At 38.1% G+C, this 24498-nt stretch overlaps 1 pseudogene; it reads right to left on the bottom strand.

The window, feature by feature from the left end:
• Nucleotides 1-2260: 2260 nt before the first annotated feature.
• LOC132519069 (small ribosomal subunit protein uS17m-like) lies at nt 2261-11247 on the bottom strand (annotated as a pseudogene).
• Between the last annotated feature and the right edge of the window lie 13251 nt (nt 11248-24498).

Genomic DNA, 24498 nt, shown 5'->3' with positions numbered 1-24498 from the left:
ACGCTGCAAACATTGGTCCTGCTTAAACCACATGTAACAAGTTCCCTGTGACTGATTTTGGATATCTGATCTCAACCAAAGCTTGACTTCTCTTATAACACACCTGAACCTCAGCTTGAATATTCCTGATGATGTAAATCTCATCTCTAATGAGCAATCATTCAATCGTGGACAGCTCCAAATATCAGACAATTCTTTCTTAAACAGAGTAGAATTTCCCTTTCCATGATTTTATTTGTCCCAGTCCCACTCTTTGGTCACATAGGATAATATAATCATGCCTCCATATAACACTCCTTTAAATATCTAAAGATGATTACCCTAGTTCCAATAACAGTTTTCTTTTTCTACTTTAAATATTCCATAGGCATGGTTTCCATTCTCGGGGGACTAAATGGATCATTTCAATTATTGGGGTAGACAAAGCTTAAACTGGATTAGATATTTAATAATTTTCTCTCCCACTAAATAAGAGGAAGGTCAGAATAGTTTTAGGTTGAAAAAACACTTGTGTTGTACCCTACAAGGTTATTTTATTGGTGGGTAATTGGCCAAACTTAACTGTAAATCAGTGGGGTAACAAATGCATTATGGTACAACCTTATGATAATTTATTATGTAGCCATGAATAAAATCTTGTTTTGGAAAAACAAAATCACAGAATCCCAGAATGTCAAGATGGACTAGAATGCTGTATTTCCACTGAATAAAAGGTCTAGTGTGAGAGGAAAACAAAAACCAGAAAAACTTCTGTTTTTTTCCCTGTACATCTGAATTGTGGTAGGAAATAAATTTTTGAACTTATTCCACAAAATTGTCATCAGGAAATAAAGACAAAAGAAAAAAATTAACAAATAAAAATAATATTTTCTAACCCATTCATCCCTTCCCCCCCACACACATCTAATATGAAATTGAGTACTTTTTATACTGCTGTTCTGAGATTAGTAAATTTTTATCATGTTTTTATCAATAAAATATTCTAATAGAATGATACTCTGATGAATTATCCTTTTTTTCTATAGCTAAATATAAAGTAAATTTAAATCTTTGCTTAATTCTATATGGAGAGCAGTAAAGCCATTTTCAATGTTTTTCATTTTATTTTTATTTCTCTGAAATCAATTAATTTGATCAGAATCAATTCTTTGTTTTGAAGATTTGGTCACATTTTGCCCATATCTAATTTTACCATTGAAGATTTTGCCACTATAATTTCTTTTCTTTTTTCTTTTGGCTGCGCTGCACGTGGGATCTTAGTTCCCCGACCAGGGATTGAACCCAGGCCCTTGGCAATGAAAGCGTGGAGTCCTAACCACTGGACCACCAGAAAATTCCCTATAATTTCTTTTTATGACCATAATTGCTACCAAATCAAATTTTTCCATTTCTAATTTTGCATATCTAAATTTTGTCAAAAAGATTTCATTCTTTGATTTTTAGTTAATAAATGTTTTTCTTTTATCAACTGAAAGTTTTGTTTTGTACTTCATTATTTGTTTTCCTTTTTTTGAATTTTTAAGTTTATTTTCTATGTGTCAACATTCTTATTAATACAGATTTCAACCTGATAAAGTCTGAACGAAGCATGTAAAATATTTCCGTTTAGAATTGGTTAAATCAGAGAAAATTTTTTTTTTTTTTTTTTTTTTTTTTTACGGTGTGCGGGCCTCTCACTGCCGTGGCCTCTCCCGTTGCGGAGTACAGGCTCCGGACGCGCAGGCCCGGTGGCCATGGCGCACGGGCCCAGCCGCTCCACGGCATGTGGGATCCTCCCGGACCGGGGCACAAACCCATGTCCCCTGCATCGGCAGGCGGACTCTCAACCACTGCGCCACCAGGGAAGCCCAGAGAAAAATTTTAATTAATTTTGAATGTATACCCTCAAAAATAAATATTCACTTAATGTGGCCTTATCTGTTTATGATATCAAAAGGTAGGTTTTATTCTCCCAAAATAAATATTCTAAGATAAATTCAAGATTCCTTTGAATAAAAAAAAAAATACACCTTCTAAAACAGTGAGCTTATAAAATAATGCAGTGGATTGCTAGGCATACTTAGTGTAACAGGAGAAAGAAATTTGAAAAATGACTATAAGCCTTTATGGAAAATTGTAACAAGGTCTTTACTTCATTTACTTTTAGCTATGTCATAAATACTAGAAGATAAATTGGACAGTTTGTGACGAAAGTTAGAACATTTTTTCCATAAAACGAATTTAGGAATCTTTCCTGTTGGCTCTATCTTCCAATCCACCTTCACTGTTTTAAAGAGATAGCGAGTTCTTCCCGATTTTTGGTTCAAGTGAGTGGTTTCCGAATTGACTGGAATCTCAAGGTAGGGAGTTCCTGCTCAGGGTTTCCCGGTCACCAGATCTGTGACTTGTCCAACTTTGAAAATGATCGCAGCCAGTTCATGATTCACGTGCTGTGTCCGTGGGACAGGTAAAGCTGTGAGAAGCACAGTATTCCCAGCTGTGCACTGCTGAAGAGCATCGTAAGGTAGGTTTTTCACTTATTAAAATGCTTTAACAAGTAGGGATCCAGAACAAGCCTGGTTACTCTCACTTTAGCAGGTATTTGAATTGCTGTCGCAATCACCTTCCCCACGACCCATCTGGCATGGATGAATGAATGAGCTATTGACGTTATGTGGCTTTGGTCACCTGGAGGTCTCCCATGCCGCGGCGCTTCGGCCCTGGAATCCACCCCCTGTGGCAGCAGAGCGGGGTCAGCAGTCACCTCAGGGCTCCACTGTCTGTAAGCTTTCTTAAGTCAATATTTAAAGTTTTCCATGCTATAAAAAGAGATGCGATTTTTAAAAAATAAAAAGTGTATCACTAATTTTATCATGCGCAGGCTTTTTGTCTTTTGTTTTTTCCCCTCTGGCCGTGCAGTGAAAGGGCAGAGTCCTAACCACTGGACCACCAGAGAATTCCCTATCATGTTCAGTTTTAGGTGAAATCAATTTTATTTGATGTCATTCTTATCAGTAAAATTCATTTTGAATTTGGTAAAAGACTGATAATTTATGTTCTTTCTTAGAAAATGCATGAGAAAATTATGAGGATAACTTTTTTTTTTTTTTGCGGTACGCGGGCCTCTCGCTGCCGCGGTCTCTCCCGCTGCGGAGTACAGGCTCCTGACGCCCAGGCTCAGCGGCCACGGCGCACGGGCCCAGCCGCCCCGCGGCACGCGGGATCCCCCCGAACCGGGGCACGAACCCATGTCCCCTGCATCGGCAGGTGGACTCCCAACCACCGCGCCACCAAGGAAGCCCCTATGACGATAACTTTTGATCATTCAGGATTCTCCCCATTGTACTAGATGGTCTAACATTTGGCGAATCTAATATTTCCACATACTTAGGTCAGTTTCTATGCGATGTAATAACAGTCTGCCCTATGGCTAATGCAAAGAATAAATAGTGGTATATGAGAATATTCTGAATGGCCAAAATGACAGTCAAAATATCCTTCTTCAGTAAAAAACTGATAAGGTAAATAATAATATTTCTTTTGCATTTTGGGAAATAACTAGTTCAGTCATATTAAAATGTGAAGAAAACAAACTAAACGAACTTAAGCTACCATTACATCTCTCTTAAACTAGAAAAAAAAGTAAACACCAATGTTGGCAAATGAAACAAAAATATTGACTAGTACAATGATGTTGTAAATAGCCCTGTAGATTATTCAGTCTTTTTGGAGAGCAATATAACAATAGGGGGCTTCCCTGGTGATGCAGTGGTTAAGAATCCGCCTGCCAATGCAGGGGACATGGGTTCGAGCCCTGGTTCTGGAAGATCCCACATGCTGCGGAGCAACTAAGCCCCGTGCACCACAACTACTGAGCCTGCGCTCTGAAGCCCGCGAGCCACAACAACTGAAGCCCTCGCGCCTAGAGCCTGAGCTCCGCAACAAGAGAAGCCATGGCAATGAAGAGCAGCCCCCGCTCGCCGCAACTAAAGAAAACCCGCACCCAGCAACGAAGACCCAACGCAGTCAAAAATAAATTAAATAAGTAAAATTTTAAAATATGACAATAGGTATAAAATTATACTACTTTGAGAAATGTATAAGAATTACTCCAATCCAAAGGAATAAAGAATATTTACAAAGATATTTATGCTCTCCTTCATAACAAAAAAAATCTGAAAACCACAAATCCTAATCATGATTTTTCTTTCAACCATGTTTTAAAATTGGAGTATAATTAATATACAATGTTGTGTTAGTTTCAGGTGTACAGCTAAATGATTCAGATATGTATATACTTTTTCAGATTCTTTTCCATTATAGGTTATTACAAGATATTGAATATAGTTCCTTGTGCTATACAGTAGGTCTTTGTTGTTTATCTGTTTTATGTAGAGTGTGTATATGTTAATCCCAAACTCCTAATTTATGCGCCCCGCCCAACTATCCTCTTTGGTAACCATAAGTTTGTTTTCTATGTCTGTGAGTCTATTTCTGTTTTGTGAATTTATAAAAATTAATTTTTTCGTAGCCAACATTCATTTACACGTTCCCACATCTACAGTTTTTTTTTTTTTTCTTCATTCCTTTTTGTATCTCAGGCCTTTTTCCTCTAGGATCTATATTTACTATTGGCTTTAGAATCTCCTTTAGTGAAAGCTTCCTCATGATGAAGTGTTTTATTTTTTAATTAATTAATTAATAATTAATTTTTGGCTGCATTGTGTCTTCCTTGCTGTGCCCGGGCTTTATCTAGTTGTGGCAAGTGGGGGCTATTCTGTTGTGGTGTGCGGGCTTCTCATTGCGGTGGCTTCGCTTGCTGCGGAGCACGGGCTCTAGGCGTGCAGGCTTCAGTAGTTGTGGCACTTGGGCTCAGTAGTTGTGGCTCACGGGTTCTAGAGTGAAGGCTCAGTAGTTGTGGTGCATGGGCTTAGTTGCTCTGCGGAATGTGAGATTTTCCCAGGCCAGGGCTCGAACCTGTGTCCCCTGCATTGGCAGACAGATTCTTAACCACTGCACCACCACGGAAGATCCGATGATGAAATGTTAATATTTTCTTCTTTCAGAAAATATTTTTATTTCACCTCCAATCTTGAAAAATTTTTGGTTGATAGAGAATTCTCAGTTCTGGTTATTTTCTCTTAGCATTTTTAAATATACCATTACACTATTGGCTGGCTTCCATTGTTTCTTTTTTTTTTAATTTTATTTGTTTTATTTATTTATTTTTGGCTACGTTGGGTCTTCCTTGCTACATGTGGTCTTCCTCTAGTTGCCGCGAGCGGGGGCTACTCTTTGTTGCGGTGCGCAGGCTTCTCATTGCAGTGGCTTCTCTTGTTGCGGAGCATGGGCTCTAGGCACGTGGGCTCAGTAGCTGTGGCTCTCGGGCTCTAGAGCGCAGGCTCAGTAGTTGTGGCACACGGGCTTAGTTGCTCCGCGGCATGTAGGATCTTCCCCGACCAGGGCTCGAACCCGTGTCCTGGCAGATTCTTAACTACTGCACCGTCGGGGAAGCCCACTTCCATTGTTTCTATTCAGAAGTCATCAATAAGCCTTACTACACTTTTGGAAATAATGCTTCTCTCCCCAGCTGCCTGTTATCTTACTCTCTTATTAGTTATTTTTCATACTTTTGCGTGGAAATTTACAACATACACTAAATTATAAATAATCATATTATGAACTCATGTACCCACTACCCAATTAAAAAATTATCAGTGTCATTCCAAACTTGTTTTATTCTACCTCTTTCTTTTTATGCTGTAAATACCATATACCATATCATTTTAGCATAAATATTTTTGTATGTATCTCTAACAGGTAAGAACTTTCTTTAAAAGATAACTAAATACCATTGTGATGTCCATGTTTAAATTTCCCTTAATGTGTTTAAAAACTGTCTTGTCAGAGTTGATAGTTCAAATCTGTTTTCAATAAAGGTGTATACTTTGTATTGGATTAATGTACCTTTTTTTAGTCACAACTTTTTTTTTTAGTCACAACTTTAAAGAGATATAATTCACATAACATAAAATTTATTTTTTAAATGTACAATTTAGTGGTTTGTAGTAAGTTTACAGAGCTGTGTAGTCATCATCACTTTAGAATTTTTTCTTCAAAAAAGGAATCCCATACACATCAGCAGTCATTTCCTACTGTGTCTTCTTCTAGCCCCTGGGCAAGTATTAATCTATTTTCTGTCTTTATGGATTTACATATTTTGGACATTTCATATAACTGGGCATATAATGTCATATAACTGGGCATACAATATCATATAGCATTTTCATATATAATATTTATATAACATGTGACCTTTTGTATCTAGCTACTTTCACTTGGCATGTTTTCAAATATCATCCATGTTGTATTATGTGTCAGTACTTTATTATTTTTGTGACTAAATAATATTCTATTGCACAGATATACACCATTTTGTTTATCCATTCATCAGTTGTTGAACATTTGGATTGTTTCCATTTTTCAGCTATTATAAATAATGTTGCTATGAACATTTGTGTACAAGTTTTTGTGTGGATATGTTTTCATTTTTCTTGGTATTTACCTAAGAGTAAAATTGCTGGGTCATAAGGTAACTCTGTGTTTAACTTTTTGAGGAAATGTCACATTGTTTTCTAAAGTGGAGCCACAATTTTACATTCCAACCAGCAAAGTATGAGGATTGATTTCTCCACATTCTCACCAAAAGTTGTTATTGTCTGTCTTTTTGATTTGGCCATACTAGTATGTTCAAAGCAGTATCTCATTGCATTTTTGATATTTGCATTTCCCTAATGACCACTGATATTCAGCATCTTTTCATGTACTTTTTTTTTTTTTTGGCCACTTTGGGTGACTTGCGGGATCTTAGTTCCCTGACCAGGGATTGAACCCAGGTTCTTGGCAATGGTCGCGTGGAGTCCTAACCACTGGACCACCAGGGAATTCCCTCATGTACCTTTCGACCATTTGTATATCTTTTTTGGAGAAATGTCTATTTGGATTCTTTGCCCATTTTAATATTTGTCTTTTTTTGTCTTTTTGTCTTTTTTTTCTTAGTTGTGTTTCTTTTATATTCTAGTTACAAGTCGTTCATCAGATATGTGTTTTCCAATATTTTCTCCCATTCTGTGGATTGTCTTCACTTACTTGATGGTGTACTTCGAAGCACAAATGTTTTTAATTTTGATGAAATCCAATTTATCTGGTTTTTTGGGGTTTTTTTTTTTTTTGCACTTGTGCTTTTGGAAAACATTGCCTAATCCAAGATGGCAAAGATTTACTCCAATGCTTCTACATTTTCTTCTAAGAATTTTAGTTTTAGCTATTACATTTAGATCTTTCACCATTTGCATATTTGCATACAATTTTTGTATATGTTATAAAGTAGGTGTTCAACTTCATTTTTTTGCATGTAGATATCAAATTGTCCCAATACTGTTTGTTGAAAATTCTACTCTTTCCCCATTGCATTGTGTTGGCAACCTTATCAAAACTCAATTGATCATAAATTTAATAATTTATTTCTGGACACTCAACTCTATTCCATGGATCTATGTCTATCTTTATGCCAGTACAACACTGCCCTGATTACTGCAGCTTGTAGGAAATTTTGAAATCAGGAAGTGTGAATCCTCCAACTTTCTTCTTTTTTCCCCAAGATAGTTGGGCTATTCTGGGTCCCTTAAATTTCCATAAAAATTTTAAGCTCAGCTTGCCAATATATGCAAAATGTCCAGCTGAAATTTTGATAGTGATTACATTAAATTTCTAGATCAGTTTGGAGACTACTGCCATTTTAATGATATTAAGCCAAATCCATGTACGTGGGCTATATTTCCATTTATTTAAGTCTTCTTTCATTACTTTTATCAATGTCGTATAGTTAGCTATTTACCAATCTTACATTTCTTTTGTTAAATTTATTCCTAAGCATTTCATTCTTTTTTGATGCTATTGCAAAAAGAATGTTGTCTTAATTTCAGTTTTGGATTGTTCATTGCTAGTGAATAGAAATAAAACTGATTTTTGTACATTGATCTTGTATCCTGCCACCCTGCTGAACTAATTTATTCTAATATTTTTGTGGATTTTCCATATACAAGGTCATGTCATCTGCAAATATAGTTTTATTGATACTTCTTCCTTTTCAACCTGGATAAATTTTACTTCTCTTTCTTGCCTAGCTGGCCTGGCTAAAATCTTCAGTACAAGATTGAATAGGAGTAACAAGAGCTGACATCCTTGTCTAGTACTTCATCTCAGGTGGAAAGCATTCAGTCTTTTACCATTAAGTATGATATTAGCTATGGGGTGTTTTAGACAGTCTATCAGGTTGAGGAGGTTCCCCTCTAAATTAGCCTGCTTAGGCTGCCATAACAAAATACTATAGACTGGTGGTTTAAACATTAGGCATTTAGGGACTTCCCTGATGGTCCAGTGGGTAAGACTGTGTGCTTCTGATGTAGGGGGCCCGGGTTAGATCCCTGGTCAGGGAACTAGATCCCGCATGCATTCTGCAACTAAGAGTCCACATGCCATAACTAAGAAGTCTGCATGCCACAACTAAAAGATCCTGTATGCTGCAACGAAGTTCTTGTGTGCCCCAACTAAGATGTGGTGCAGCCAAAATAAATAAATAAATGTTAAAAAAATAAACAATAGGCATTTATTTTCTCATATTTCTGGAGGCTAGAAACCTAAGATCAAGGTGCCAGCAGGATTGGGTTCTGGTGAGGCCTCTTTTCCTGGCTTGCAGGTGACCTCCTTCTTGCTGTGTCCTGACATGGCCATTTCTGTGTTTGTGTGTGTGTGTGTGTGTGTGTGTGTGTGTGTGTGTGTGTATGTGCATTTAGAGGGAGGGAGAGATTGATCTCTGGTGTCTCTTCCTTTTCTTATAAAGACATTAGATTAGGGTACTACCCTATGACTTCATTTAACATTAGTTATCTCCTTAAAGGTCCTATTTCCAAATACAGTCACATTGGGTGTTAGGGCTTCAACATGAAAATTTTTTGGAGGGGGAGGGGACACAATTTAGTCCATAACACCTGCTATTCCTAGTTTGTTTAATTTTTTTTTTAATCATGAAAGTGTATTGGATTTTGTCAAGTGCTTTTTCTGGTGCATTGAGGTTATTATCTAGTTTTTGTTCTTTTGTATATTAATATGGTGCATTACATTGGGGTTGATTTTTAGCTGTTAAACCAACCTTACATTCCTGGGATAAATCTCACTTAGTCATAATGTATAATCCTTTTTACATGTCACTGGGTTCTGTTTCCTAGGGTTTTGATTTTTTTTTTCTTTTCTTTTTGAAAGAATGTGTGTGGGGAATTCCCTGGCATTCCAGTGGTTAGGACTCCATGCTCTCACTGCTGAGGGCCCAGATTCAATCCCTGGTCAGGAAACTAAGACCCCACAAGCTGTGTGGTGTGGCCAAAAAATGAACAAACAAACAAAACAAACAAAAAACCCCATAAAATAAAGAATGTGTGTATATATTTATAAGAATTATTGGTCTGTAGTTTTCTTGTTACATCTTTGTCAGGTTTTGAGATCAGGATAATATTGGCCTCATAGAATGAGTTAGAACGTGTTCCCTTCTCTTTTGTTTTCTGAAAGATTTTGTGAAGGATTAGTGTTAATTCTTTAAATGTTTGGTAAAATTCACCAGTGAAGCCTACAGTTCTAGGGTTTTCTTCATGGAAAGTTGTTTTTTGTTTGTTTGCTTGTTTTTTGTTTTTTTTTTTGCGGTACGTGGGCCTCTCACTGCCGTGGCCTCTCCCGCTGCGGAGCACAGGCTCCGGACACGGAGGCTCAGCGGCCATGGCGCACGGGGCCCAGCCGCTGCGCGGCACGTGGGATCCTCCCGGACCAGGGCACGAACCCGCATCCCCTGCATCGACAGGCGGACTCTCAACCACTGTGCCACCAGAGAAACCCTGTTTTTTAAAATTATTAATTCAATGGCTTTACTTGTTCAGTTTTTCTATTTCTTCTTGAGGTAGTTTCAGTAGTTTTTGTCTTTCTAGGAATTTACCTATTTCAACTAGGTTATCTAATTTGTTCATTGTATTCCCTCATTGGGAAGTTGCAATGTCACAAAGCTTACTGTTCTGAGATTCAGTCATTAAAAAAAAGAAGCTCCTTGGACTGTTGCAAAACTTTATTTCCAATGTTAAGAAAAAGTTGATTTTGACAATTTTTTGCCATTGTTCTCATTCCTTTTATGGAGTAGTGAAATTTTGGATGTCCTCACTCTGCTATTCTGGCACTTATTCTGATTAATTCATCTATTATATATCCATTCCTCACTCTCTTGAGGGTTTTTTTTGTGCTAAAAATGAATTTAATAAAGACTATTTTAGTACCTTAGCCTCTCCAGGAGAGTTGGAAAGCCACACTTGGGAACTCTCATCCAGGAACCATTTCCAAAATCACACCACAAAGCTGGCTCCATAAAGCCACCATGTTTCTACTGCTGCTGCTCCTGCTATCCACAGATCCTGCTGCTTTCAACACTGACATCATCAATGCTAGATACTGGATGCTGCCACTAGAACATCACTGCTCCTTTGGAAAAGTAGCTACCACCATGGCTGCCACCTGCCCTAGCATTGATTCCACTAAATCAATTTGATTCACTAGTGTTTGTCTCAAAGTCTAATGTAGGAGAATTCTGACTGATAGAGCTGTGGTCATATATCTGTGCTCTGGCTGTAAGAAAGGCTGGGTAAGTTGATTTTTTAAATATTATGTTGGGTGGTACTCTTTGCTTCTTACCAAGACTCGTATGATGGGAATTCCCCAAACATGGGATGGTAGTCTCCATTTTCCATAAAATACTTGCTATGTCATAATTAAAGAAAGAATAGTGATTTGCACTTTAAATGCTTGCTTACCATAATACATGTTGCTTACTATAAGTCTTTTAATCTTAAACCACCTCCACTCCCCATTAATTTCATGTCATCTATTTTTTGAAGAAGTGGGACATTCTAATAGTTGAATTTTCCACATTCTAGATTTGGATTGTTGCATCCTCATGGTAGTTTAACATATGCCTCTATTTCTTGTATTTCCTACTTACTTGTGGTTGGATATCTAGATTTAGCTCCTTTTAAGATTTTGTCTTTGTGGTTGAATATTTTGGTTTCACCATGATGTATCTTTGTAAAGATTTCTCTGTATTTTTCCTACTTGCAGTTTGTTGGTATACTGAATCTGTAGACTGTCTTCCATCGCTTCTGAAAAAATTTCAGCCATTATCTCTTCAAATATTGTCTCTTATTCTGCCTCTTCTTCTAAACCTCCAATTAAATATGTTATATCTACCCACTGTATCCTATATGTCACTGGTTCTCTATGGCAATTTTCATGTTTTTATCTTTTCATGCTACATTTTGGATAATTTCTTCTCATTTTTTTCCTTCAGTTCTGCAATTCTTAAGTTGTGTCCAATCTGTCGTTAGACCCATCTATCTTTTGTTTTTAATTTCATTTATTGTATTGTTTTATTTGTATAAGTTCTGTTTGATTCTGTTTTTTTTTTTTTTCTGTACGCGGGCCTCTCACTGTTGTGGCCTCTCCCGTTGCAGAGCACAGGCTCCGGATGCGCAGGCCCAGAGGCCATGGCTCACGGGCCCAGCTGCTCCGCGGCATGTGGGATCTTCCCGGACCGGGGCACAATCCCGTGTCCCCTGCATCGGCAGGCGGATTCTCAAACACTGCGCCACCAGGGAAGCCCTGTTTGATTCTTTATCAGATCTGCTATGTTGCTTTTATAGTTTCCTCTTCCCTGGAGATATTTTCAAGCTTATATATTATTTCAACATAATAAGCATGGGGACTACCCTGGTGGCACAGTGGTTAATAATTCACCTGCCAATGCAGGGGACACGGGTTCGATCCCTGGCCTGGGAAGATCCCACATGCCATGGAGTAACTAATCTGAGAGCTACAACTACTGAAGCCCTCGTGCCTAAAGCCCGTGCTCCACAACAAGAGAAGCCACTGCAATGAGAAGCCTGCACACCGCAACGAAGAGTAGCCCCAGCTCGCAGCAACTAGAGAAAGCCTGTGCGCAGCAACAAAGACACAAGGCAGCCAAAAAAAACCCCAGAAAACATAATAAGCATGGAGGCCTGATATCTCCTGGAACTGTTCATTGTGTGTGTTGATTCTCACTTGTGCTGGCTTTAATTTATTTATGTGCTGGTCATCATGTTTTAAAAAATATCTGTAGAAACAATCAGAAACCTAAGATGAAATAATGATTTTCATCTGATTCTTCCAGGCACTTGAGGCCCTTTACCTTTCTAGGACTATCTTAATCTAAATTCTGAGATTGAAGTTGACTTAACCGCCCAGGTGAGGAATCTGGGTTATCTCTTGCCTTGAGAGTGTAGCCCTTTGGAAGACCTTAGTTTAATGGAGTAATGAGGTATGAGAGTCTCCGCCTGGGGTTGGACCTACGTTTTTGGCTTCTGTGCCCTTTGTCCAGTAAGGCCATTAAACCCAGCTAGGTTTACTTCTCCAGGTTTTGACCTTCTCTTAGATTTTAGCCAGGTAAATTTCTCATTATCTTTTAAACTCTTTCAGTTCTTTTAAGAAGATTTAAAAAAATATTTCATCCTGCTTAATTTTCTTCAGAAGTATTGGTTTGAATTATTTAGGCCGTAGTTGCTGAATGCAGAGGCAAGTAAATATTTTTTGAAAAATTATACAGGAATACCTCATTTTATTGCACTTCACTTTACTGTGCTTCCAAGATGTTACTTTTCTTACAAATTGAAAGTCTGTGGCAACCCTGCATTGAGCAAGTCTATTGGCACCATTTTTCCAATAGCATTTGCTCACTTAATGTCTCTGCAACACATTTTGGTAATTCTCAAAATATATCAAACTTTTAAGTTATTATTATATTTGTTATGGTGATCTGTAATCAGTGATCTTTGATTTACTACTGTAATTGTTTTGGGGCACCGTGAACCATGCCCATTTAAGAAGGCAAACTTAATCAATAAATGTGTGTGTTCTGACTGCTCCCCTGTCTCTCTCCCTCTCCTCAGGCCTTTCTACTCCTTGAGACACAACAATATTGAAATTAGGCTAATTAATAACTCTACAATTGTCTCTCAGTTTTCAGGTGAAAGAGTCACATATGTCTCACTTTAAATCAAAAGCTAAAAATGATTAAGCTTAGTGAGGAAGGCATGTCCAAAGCTGAGATAGGCTGAAAGCTGGGCCTCTTTCACCAGATAGTTAGCCAAGTTGTGAATGCAACAGAAAAGTTCTTGAAGGAAATTAAAAGTGCTCCTCCAGTGAACATACGAATGATAAAGTGAAACAGCCGTATTGCTGATATGGAGAAAGTTTTAGTGGTCTCAATAGAAGATCAAACCAGCCACAACATTCTCTCAAGCCAAAGCCTAATCCAGAGCAAGGCCCTAACTTCCTTCAATTCTGTGAAGGCTGAGGGAGGTGAGGAAGCCACAGCAGAAAAGTTTGAAGCTAGCAGAGGCTGGTTCTTGAGGTTTAAGAAAAGAAGCCCTCTCCAAAACATAAAAGTGCAAGGTGAAGCAGCAAGTGCTGATGTAGAAGCTGCAGCAAGTTATCCAGAAGATCTAGCTAAGGTAATTAATGGAGGTGGCTACAGTAAACAACAGATTTTCAGTGTGAATGAAACAGCCTTCTATTGGAAGATGCCATCTAGGCTTTCATAACTAGAGAGAAGTTAATGCCTGGGTTCAAAGCTACAAAGGACAGGCTGACTCTCTTGTTAGGGGCTAATGCAGCTGGTGACTTGAAGTTGAAGCCAATGCTCATTTACCATTCCCAAAACTCTAGGGCCCTTAAAAATTATGCTAAATCTACTCCACTTGTGCTCTATAAGTGGCACAAAGCCTGGATGACAGCACATCTGTTTACAACATGGTTTGCTGAATATTTTAAGCCCACTTTGAGAACTACTCCTCAGAAAAAAAGATTCCTTTCAAAATATTACTGCTCATTGAAAATGTGCCTGGCCACCCAAGAGCTCTGATGGAGATATACAATGAGTTTTATTTTATTTTCATGCCTGCTAACACAATGCCCATTCTGCAGCCCATGGATCAAGGAATAATTTTGACTGTCAAGTCTTATCAAAGAAGTACATTTCGTAAGGCTATAGCTGCCATACATTGTGATTCCTTTGATGGATCTGGGCAAAGTCAATTGAAAACATTCTGGAAAGGATCCACCATTCTAGATGCCATTAGGAACGTTTGTGATTTGTGAGAAGAGGTCAAAATATCAAATACCAGTTTGGAAGAAGTTGATTCCAACTCTCATGGATGACTTTGAGGGGTTCAAGACTTCAGTTGGGAGACGTGGTGGAAATGGCAAGAGATTTAGAATTAGAAGTGAAGTCTGTTATTTGTTTCTATGTGTCTGAATTGCTGCAATCTCATGATAAAACTTTAACGGATGAGGAATTGCTTCTTATGGATGAGCAAAGCGGTTTCTTGAGATGGAACCTACTCCTGTTGAAGATTCTGTGAAGATTGCCAAAATGACAACAAAGAATTTATTTTTAAAATTTTATTATTTTATTACTATTTTTTATTGGAGTATAGTTGTTTTACAATGTGTTAGTTTCTGCTGTACAACGAAGTGAATCAGCTATATGTATACATACATCCCCTCCCTCTTGGACCTCCCTCCCACCCCCACCCCCATCCCATCCATCTAAGTCATCATAGAGCACTGAGCTGAGCTCCCTGTGCTATACAGCAGGTTCCCACTAGCTAGCTATTTTAACATGGCAGTGTATAAATGTTAATCCTAATCTCCCAGTTAGTTCCACCCTTCCCTTCCCCCACTGTATCCACATGTCTTTTCTCTAGGTCTGTGTCTCTATTCCTGCCCTGCAAATAGGTTCATCTGTACCATTTTTCTAGATTCCACATATATGCATTAATATACGGTATTTGTTTTTCTCTTTCTGACTTACTTCACTCTGTATGACAGACTCTAGGTCCATCCACATCTCTACAAATGACCCAATTTTGTTCCTTTTTATGGCTGAGCAATATTCCATTGAATATATGTACCACATCTTCTTTATCCATTCATCTGTAGATGGACATTTAGGTTGTTTCCATGTCCTGGCTATTGTAAATAGTGCTGCAGTGAACACTGGGGTACATGTGTCTTTTTGAATTATGGTTTTCTCAGGGTATATACCCAGTAGTGGGACTGCTGGGTCATATGGTAGTTCTATTTTTAGTTTTTGAAGGAACCTCCATACTGTTCTCCATAGTGGCTGTATCAATTCACATTCTCACCAACAGTGCAAGAGGGTTCCCTTTTCTCCATACCCTCTCCAGCATTTATTGTTTGTAGATCTTTTTGTTGATGGCCATTCTGACTGGTGTGAGGTGATACTTCAGCGTAGTCTTGATTTGCATTTCTCTAGTAATTAGTGATGTTGAGCATCTTTTCATATTACTTGTGATTGGTCTGTTTATATTTTCTAATTCTTCCTCATTCAGTCTTGGAAAGTTGTATCTTTCTAAGAATCTGTCCATTTCTTCCAGGTTGTCTATTTTATTGGCATATGATTGCTTGTAGTATTCTCTTATGATCCTTTATATTGCTGCAATGTCAATTGTAATTTCTCCTTTTTCATTTATAATTTTATTGATTTGAATCCTCTCCCTTTTTTCTTGATGAGTCTGGCTAAAGGTTTATCAATTTTGTTTATCTTCTCAAAGAACCAACTTTTAGTTTTATTGATCTTTGCTATTGTTTTCTTCATTTCTATTTCATTTATTTCTGCTCTCCTCTTTATGATTTCTTTCCTTCTACTAACTTTTTTGTTTTTTGTTCTTCTTTCTCTAGTTGCTTTAGGTGTAAGGTTAAATTGTTCATTTGAGATTTTTCTTGTTTCTTGAGGGGAGATAGAATTGCTATAAACTTCCCTCTTAGAACTGCTTTTGCTACATCCCATTAGGTTTTGTGTTGTCATGTTTTCGTTGTTATTTGTTCCTATGTATTTTTAAAATTTCCTCTTTGATTTCTTCAGTGATCTCTTGGTTATTTAGTAGCATATTGTTTAGCCTCCATGTGTTTTTGTATTTTTCCTGTAATTGACTCCTAATCTCATATCATTGTGGTTGGAAAATACGCTGGATACAATTTCAATTTTCTTAAATTTTCCAAGGCTTGATTTGTGACCCAAGATGTGATTTATCCTGGAGAATGTTCTGTGTGCACTTGAGAAGAAAATGTATTCTGCTGCTTTTGGGCAGAATGTCTTATGAATATCAATTAAATCTATCTGGTTTATTGTGTCATTTAGAGCTTGTGTTTCTTTATTTTATGTCTGGATGATCTGTCCATTGGTGTAAGTGGGGTGTTAAAGTCCCCCCACTATTATTATGTTACTGTTGATTTCCCCTTTTATGGCTGTTAGTATTTGCTTAATGTTTTGAGGTGCTCCTATGTTGGGTGCATAAATATTTATAATTGTTGTATCTTCTTCTTGGATTGATCCCTTGATCATTAGGTAGTGTCCTTCCTTATCTCTTATAACAGTATTTTTATTTTTTTTATTAATTTTTTTTTGCAGTATGCGGGCCTCTCACTGTTGTGGCCTCTCCCGTTGCGGAGCACAGGCTCTGGACGTGCAGGCTCAGTGGTCATGGTTCATGGGCCCAGCTGCTCCACGGCATGTGGGATCTTCCCGGACCGGGGCATGAACCCGTGTCCCCTGCATCGGCAGGCGGACTCTCAACTGCTGCTCCACCAGGGAAGCCCAACAGTCTTTATTTTAAAGTTTATTTTATCAGATATGAGTATTGCTACTCCAGCTTTCTTTTGATTTCCATTTGCATGGTATATCTTTTCCCATCCACTCACTTTCAGTCTGTATATGTCCCTAGGTCTGAAATGGGTCTCTTGTAGACAGCACATATACGGGTCTTGCTTTTGTATCCATTTATCCAGTCTTTTGGTTGGAGCATTTAATCTATTTACATTCAAGGTAATTATCAATATGTATGTTCCTATTACCATTTTCTCAATTGTTTTGGGTTTGTTTTTGTGGGTCTTTTTCCTCTCTTGTGTTTCCCGCCTAGAGGAGTTCCTTTAGCATTTGCTGTAAAGCTGGTTTGGTGGAGCTGAATTCTTAGCTTTTGCCTGTCAGTAAAGCTTTTGATTTCTCCATTGAATCTGAATGAGATCCTTCCTGGGTAAAGTAATCTTGGTTGTAGGTTTTTCCCTTTCATCACTTTAAATATACCATGCCATTCCCTTCTGGCCTGCAGAGTTTCTGCTGAAAAATCAGCTGTTAACCTTATGGGGATTCTTTTGTATGTTATTTGTTGCTTTTCCCTTGCTGCTTTTAACATTTTTTCTTTGAATTTAATTTTTGTTAGTTTGATTAACGTGTGTCTTGGTGTGTTTCTCCTTGGGTTTATCCTGCCTGGGACTCTCTGCGCTTCCTGGACTTGGGTGGCTATTTTCTTTCCCATGTTAGGGAAGTTCTCAACTATAATCTCTTCAACTATTTTCTCAGACCTTTTCTCTTTCTCTTCTTCTTCTGGGACCCCTATATTTCGAATGTTGGTGTGTTTAATGTTGTCCCAGAAATCTCTGAGCCTGTCCTGTCAGTTCTTTTCATTCTGTCTTCTTTATTCTGCTCCTCAGCAGTTATTCCCACCATTCTGTCTTCCAGCTTACTTACCTGTTCTTCTGCCTCAGTTATTCGGCTATTGATTCCTTCTAGTGTGTTCTTCATTTCAGTTATTGTTTTGTTCATTACTGTTTGTTTGTTCTTTAGTTCTTTTGGGTCTTTGTTAAACATTCCTTGTATTTTCTCAATCCTTGCCTCCATTCTATTTCTGAGATTTTGGATCATCTTTACTATCATTACTCTGAATTCTTTTTTAGGTAGGTTTCCTATTTCCTCCTCATTTGTTTGGTCTTGCAGGTTTTTACCTTGCCCTTCTGTCTGTATTTTTTTGTCATCTCATTTGTTTTGATGGGTGGGGCTGTGTTCCTGTCTTACTGGCTGTTTGGCCTGAGGCATCCAGTACTGGAGTTTACAGGCACTTGGGTACAGCTGGGGCTTGGTGCTGAGATGAGGACCTTGGGAGACCTCACTCCATTTGATATTCCCTGGGGTCTGAGGTTCTGTTAGTCCAGTGGTTTGGACTCAGTGCTCCCACCACAGGAGCTCAGGCCTGACCCCCAGCCTGGGAACCAAGGTCCTGCAAGCCATGCAGTGTAGAAAAAAAAAAAAAAAGAGAGCATAACAATAACAAAGAATAAAAAATAAAACTAGAAAAATAAAAAATATATTAGAAAAAAATAAAAATACGAATGAAATGACAAGGCAAAACAGAACCACTACAGAAAAAAAAAAAAAGGCCAGAAGAAGCCTTGGGGGTGGGGCCTAGGCGCAGGACCCTCATGGCCAGAAAAGGCCTTGTGGGGTTGGGGTCATGGCTTAGGCTCAGCCTAGACAGTGGGGGCCCCGGAGAGTGGAGGTAGAGGCCTGGGACCCCAGCAGGCTTGCCGGACCCAAGCAGTCAGGGGAGATGCTAGCTGCGTTCCCCTCTGATCCCCCAATCCCCCAGAGGTCTCTCTCTGTCCCCACTGATCCCTGCACCATGGGTGGGCTCCCCCTCTGGTCATGGAACCCCTCTCCTTCCCCAGCCACCCCTCACGGGTGCCAGTCCCCTGCTCCCTCCACTTTCTCTCCCCCCTCCTTCCCTGCCACGTCCTACCTGGTTGTGTGGGTACTTTTCCTGTCCCTTTAGGGGTCCGACGTCCCCCACCAGAGCCTGGGAGTTGCCATAGTTGTGTCAAGAATTTAGAATATTACATAAACGTAGTTGGTAAAGCAGTTGCAGAGTTTGAGGGGTTGACTCCAATTCTAAAAGAAGTTCTACTGAGCAGGGTAAAGTGCCATCAAACAGCCTTGCATGCTACAGAGAAATCCTTCATGAAAGACAGACCTCCTTGGTGTCTTATTCAAGAGACTGCCTCAGCCACCCACCTTCAGCAACCACCACCCTGATCAGTCAGCAGCATCAACATCCGGGTAAGACCCCCACTGGCAAAAAGATTATGACTCACTAAAGGCTCAGATGATGGTTAGCATTATTTAGCAATAAAGTATTTTTAAATTAAGGTGTATACATTGTTTTTTTAGACATAACACTATTGCACACTTAATAGACTACAGTTATAGTGTAAGCATAACCTATATGTACCGGGAAACAAAAACAATTTGTGTGACTCACCGTATTGCTTTATTGCGATCGTCTGGAACTTTACCTGCAATATTTTTAAAGTATATGTATGCCTGTATGGCCTGTATGCCTTTTATCTTATTAGGTATATATGTACACCTAAATACTCTTACACTATATGTAGGACTGCACTAATGCATGGAAATGTAAATATGTAATGCAAATTTAAAAAACAGGGCATGATCTTAGCAGTGATTTATCGAGTAATTCTGAAAACCTTTGACATCTTCATGTAATGCTTTTTTTACTTTCTTACGCAATAAATGCAGTTAATCAACTGTGACCGTTGTTCTTAATCAAGTTATACTAAGAGTCTGCATACCTTTCCCAGGAGAATTGTCAAGAGAGCAGTAGTTAATGCCTGTATATTTCCTGGTTAAGAGTGTCTGCTTGATTTTTTCTACTAAAGGCAGAGAGAGAAATTTGCTCCTTGGTCTTTAATGAAGAGAAGAATGATTTTATTTCACCAAGTGGCAAATATTTAACACCAGTAGAATTTTAAAAGATTCACGTTCAAGAAAATACAAAACCAAAACCCTACAATGGTAGTACCATGAATCTTGGCTATGGGTTGGTGAAAAATCCCTGTACCTGCCACCAACACCAAGACCCTTCTCTCCTGGGGTCTGGGATACGTGGGAAAAACAAACATAAACAAAAAAACCAAACTCCACAATCAGTGAATTGGTAATGGAATGTTATGTCTGAATTTGTTACTGTCTTGGATGGAGAATCAAGGGAAAATAAAAACACTTTTGCCACGTCTATATCTTGGTGTTCTAAAGCATCATGTTAATAGCAATTAAAATAACTTTAATTAAATGAAAAAGGGAAGAAAACTTCCTGGCGGTCCAGTAGTTAGGACTCCTCGCTTTCACTGCAGAGGGCCCCGGTTCAATCCCTGGTGGTCGGGGAATTAAGATCCCACAAGCTGGGCGAGTGGTGACGATAGGTCAAAGTGGAGATATTCTTAGTTATGACAGGCTCTAAGTCCTATTTTTACATGGATTGTAACTAAAGAATAAATACATGAAAAAATAGACATATTTTAAATGAGATCAAAGGTGTAATTTGGGGGTCTCTTTATTTCTGAAGTCATTCAAATGCATAATTAAAAAATTATAATTATATCCATAAAAATATTTTAAAAATCATTTTTTCCAGATTATGAAAGTAACACACACTCAAAAATGCCTTTTGTTTGTCCTTATCTCCAAATGATGTGCTAGGTATAGTTCTAAACTCCTAGGAAGAAGTAATAAAAATTCTTGGACTTTTTTTCTGTATTTTGTCTGATAGAAATCACACATTAAAAAAAAATCTGTACAAGCTAATGAAAATATTGTTTCTTAGATTTTAACTGGCATTATTAAGTTGATGGTACAACGCTGATTATCACTGTAGACGTTCTGATTGACAGCTATATGCCTTTGATTAATAGAAATGTCACTACATAATGAGAGCAATATATGTGACATGTACAGCCATTCAAAACATACAGTTTATGGGGAGAAAATACCTAGTGTTTCTTGGTAGTGAAAAATATTGGAAGTACCCTAAAATATTTTAGTCCTCACTGTCACACCCTCCCTTCACCCTTCTGCCTGTATGGTGGTCTAAAGAACTTTTATGTCCCATACGTCTCATGGTTCAAGGGTAACCAAAGTAATCACTCAATTCCATAGGACAGGGACTTCCCTGGTGGTCCAGTGGCGGAGACTCCACGCTCCCAATGCAGGTGGCCCGGGTTCCATCCCTGGTCAGGGAACTAGATCTCACATGCCGCAACTAAAACATCCTGCAAGCTGCAACTAAAACAAAGAAACCCGCATGCTGCAACTAAGACCCGGCACAGCCAAATAAATAAAATAAATACCATAGAAAAGTTCTCATGAGAATGAATAGTTGCTTCAGATTATCTAGGCTCCAGTTTCATCAGAGGAACAAGAATGAATCAATTGTTTTAAAAAATACTTATTTGGTTGCACTGGGTCTTAGCTGTGGCAGGCAGACTCCTCAGTTGTGGCAGGCATGTGGGATCCAGTTCAGGGACTGAACCCGGGCCCCCTGCATTGGGAACTCGGTCTTAACCACTGCACCACCAGGGAAGTCCCAAGAATGAATGAATTATAATCAAATGCTACTTTCCTACAAAAGACTTCAGCACTCACAAATGAGACTGCTGACCAATCTTAATGCTTAGAGATCCCTCCCAGAAGTGGCAAACACTGAATCTAGTCCTCAGAGATGCTTGATAGACTCCAAAATGTAATGAGTTACTTTCAATTAGCCAACTTCCTCAATTTGAAAAATCAGGGGATTAATTATGGTTTTCCATAAGTCCTTTTATGGGGTTGGCCCTTCCTGTCTCATCAATAAAACAATCACCCTGTATTTGTTCACCAGCCAGCACACAAACTTCTGAGAACATTTGAAGAAACTTCCTTTGGGTAACCACATCAATGATAGCAAATTCAATAAATTTTGGAAATTCCCTGACAGTCCAGTGGTTAAGACTTGGTGCTTCTTACTGCTGTGGGGCCCGGTTTGATTCTTGGTGGGGGAACTAAGATCCTACAAACTGCATGGTGTGACCTAAATGAATGAATTCTAGTCAATCTGTCACCGTAAGAGCCAACTTCGAGTCTTTTAAAACTAGATAGCTTTCAAAGTAGTTTATCATTTCCTTGAGACATTTATATATAGCCATGATTTTTTTTGTCTTAAGAAAACTCATTTTAGTCAGATTCTCAAAAGGAGATAAGCATTGGAACAGTATGAGAAAACCTGTCTGCAGTACAGTGCTTCTCACATATTTATAACACATGCTAGTCTTTGATAAAGCAAACTCTTAAGCATTGTTACTTGAAATTTTTAGATTTTAAGTAACAAATCAGAGACTGTTGAATATCCCTTCCCCAATCACACTGAGATCATGATATACCTCCTCAAATGGGGGTACTCCTCTTGAATGAGTAGACCAAAGAATAAGGTCAGGAATTAAACTGCCACTTAAAGCAACAATCTTTAGGATGTTCAGCATTACCCTCTAATCCATAGAATACCACTGTATTCTTTCTTACAGTTTATAAAACACAGCGGTTAAGTCAAAGTTTCCACTTTTTTCTATTCAACCCAAACTCACTGAAATCCCACATCTGACTATTTCAAGACAAATATAAAACCTCAACCAATCCTAAAGGAACAGCCTACATTTTTATGGCAATACACTTTTGAATGACTTTACATGAAAACAAAGTTGTATTGCTTTTGCTCAGAAAGTTGAGACCACAGTAGATGGCAATTCTATTAAGCTGGAAAGTTTGAGAGAGATTTTTACAGAATGACATTTTCTGACTTCGCTTAACACTAGGAGCAATTCAAATGGCAGAAACGCGCGCGCACACACACACACACACCTGTAACTAAAAATTGCAGTTTATATAAAATTACATTTAAAAGTGCAATTATAATTGCAGTGTCCTTGAATCACCTTTTTCATCAGTGAAACATAGTATCCTGTGGTGGATATCCTATCAAATACTTGCAACCTATAGCAATTAATTTCTCAGGTTTTTTTGTATTGAAATTTGTAAGATTAGCAAAGGGTCCAGTTACTGTCACCATTATGAAAAAGATGCATGGAAGAGAATGAAATAAATGCTCTGCTCATCCATGTTAGTATCCCAATGACAGTTTAACTCTTAAATCCCTAATCTTGTAAATGTAGCCATCAGACTACAGAATACTAACGTGTTAATCAACAAAACTGCTAATTAGGTTTCTTTCAGGGTAAGTAGCAACACATAGAACTTGCTCAAAACAACTCAGGAAGCATATTTAAGAATATACAGGTTAATTATGTTTGTCATAGGTACTTCAGTTTTTCTAAAAGACCTCAATAATCTCTAGATGTATTTCTTCAAAGTCATATATATCAAGACTTGACTGAAGAGTTTGGATTTTGTTTAAAAAGCCTTTATTCATTTTTGATCAGGGAAAGGACAATCTCAATGTCAACTTGTCACCTAATCATAAATTTGAACTTACAGGATTCACTGCCCTAAAGACACTGCACCTACTGACTTTGACAAGATAACTTAAAATGAAAATCTCCTTTCTGTTCCCTAAGGTTTCATGTTGAACAAATCAAACAATCCCTTGCAACAGCCAACATTGGTACTTGGCCTAGGTGTACGGTCAAATAGCGAAACAGGAGCAAAAGGCCAAAAGCATTGTAACTTGATAGCCCAGCAAGTACAAACATCATCAGAACAAAGAAAGTTGCAGGCACCAAATAAAACAAGGCAGGTTCATTAGCATAAAAAAATTTACACTTGGTTGAAGGTGAGGTCAACTATTCCACATATGAACTTGTATGCCAATCCTAATGGCTAACATAGAACCACAGAAACAAAAACAAAAACCTTAAATTCAATAACTACACTGAATGTAAAATTCAAAACTTGAGTTTACCCAGGACATCCTCCAAAATCTACAGCTAAAACTTTTAATGCACCAGAAGATCTGTTGTAATGACATGACTTGGTCACACTTAGATTTGCATTTACATAAGATTTAAGGGATACCTTTCCCCACTATTCCTTTTACGTTTGAATATGGATATGCTTAACTATTCAGCTCATGCACTAACTGCGCTAAAAATGATGAAACTTACTACCATGATTTTTTCTAAGAACTCACACCACGTAACAGTTAACACCCAATACAGCTTCCTAAAAATGCCCCAACAGAAAACATTTTGTTCAGTTTGGTGCTTGCTGTGACATAATACCAACAGAATAGTATACAATTAATTTAGTTACTCATCCACTACGTCATATATTTTAATCTGACTTTTGTTCAAATTTTAGTAACTTCATACCTATTTGCCAAAATCCTTGTGTTAAATGTAACTACATCTGATATTCTTAAACTGTGGCTCCTATAACACAGTTCAAGTGTTTTTTTCCCCTGGGTATATTTAGACAGTTTAATCAAGAAAACAAAGTTATGGTATTATGATTAGCCAAAGCTCTTTCTAGCAGACCACTGAATACAGCAAGTCGTAACAAATGCCTTTCCAGAGACAAGAGCAAAGCAAAATATTTTCTATTCATAAAAGGAACTACCAGCATGCTTTGTGCCATTAAAAAGTTACTTTTCAAAATATAACCAGAAGATTTATGGTCTACTAGAAAGCTTCCACTCA

The sequence above is a fragment of the Lagenorhynchus albirostris genome, chromosome 4 (genome assembly GCF_949774975.1).
Source record: "Lagenorhynchus albirostris chromosome 4, mLagAlb1.1, whole genome shotgun sequence".
Classification (NCBI taxonomy): Eukaryota; Metazoa; Chordata; class Mammalia; order Artiodactyla; family Delphinidae; genus Lagenorhynchus; species Lagenorhynchus albirostris.
This window is presented reverse-complemented; position numbering and strand designations above follow the sequence as displayed.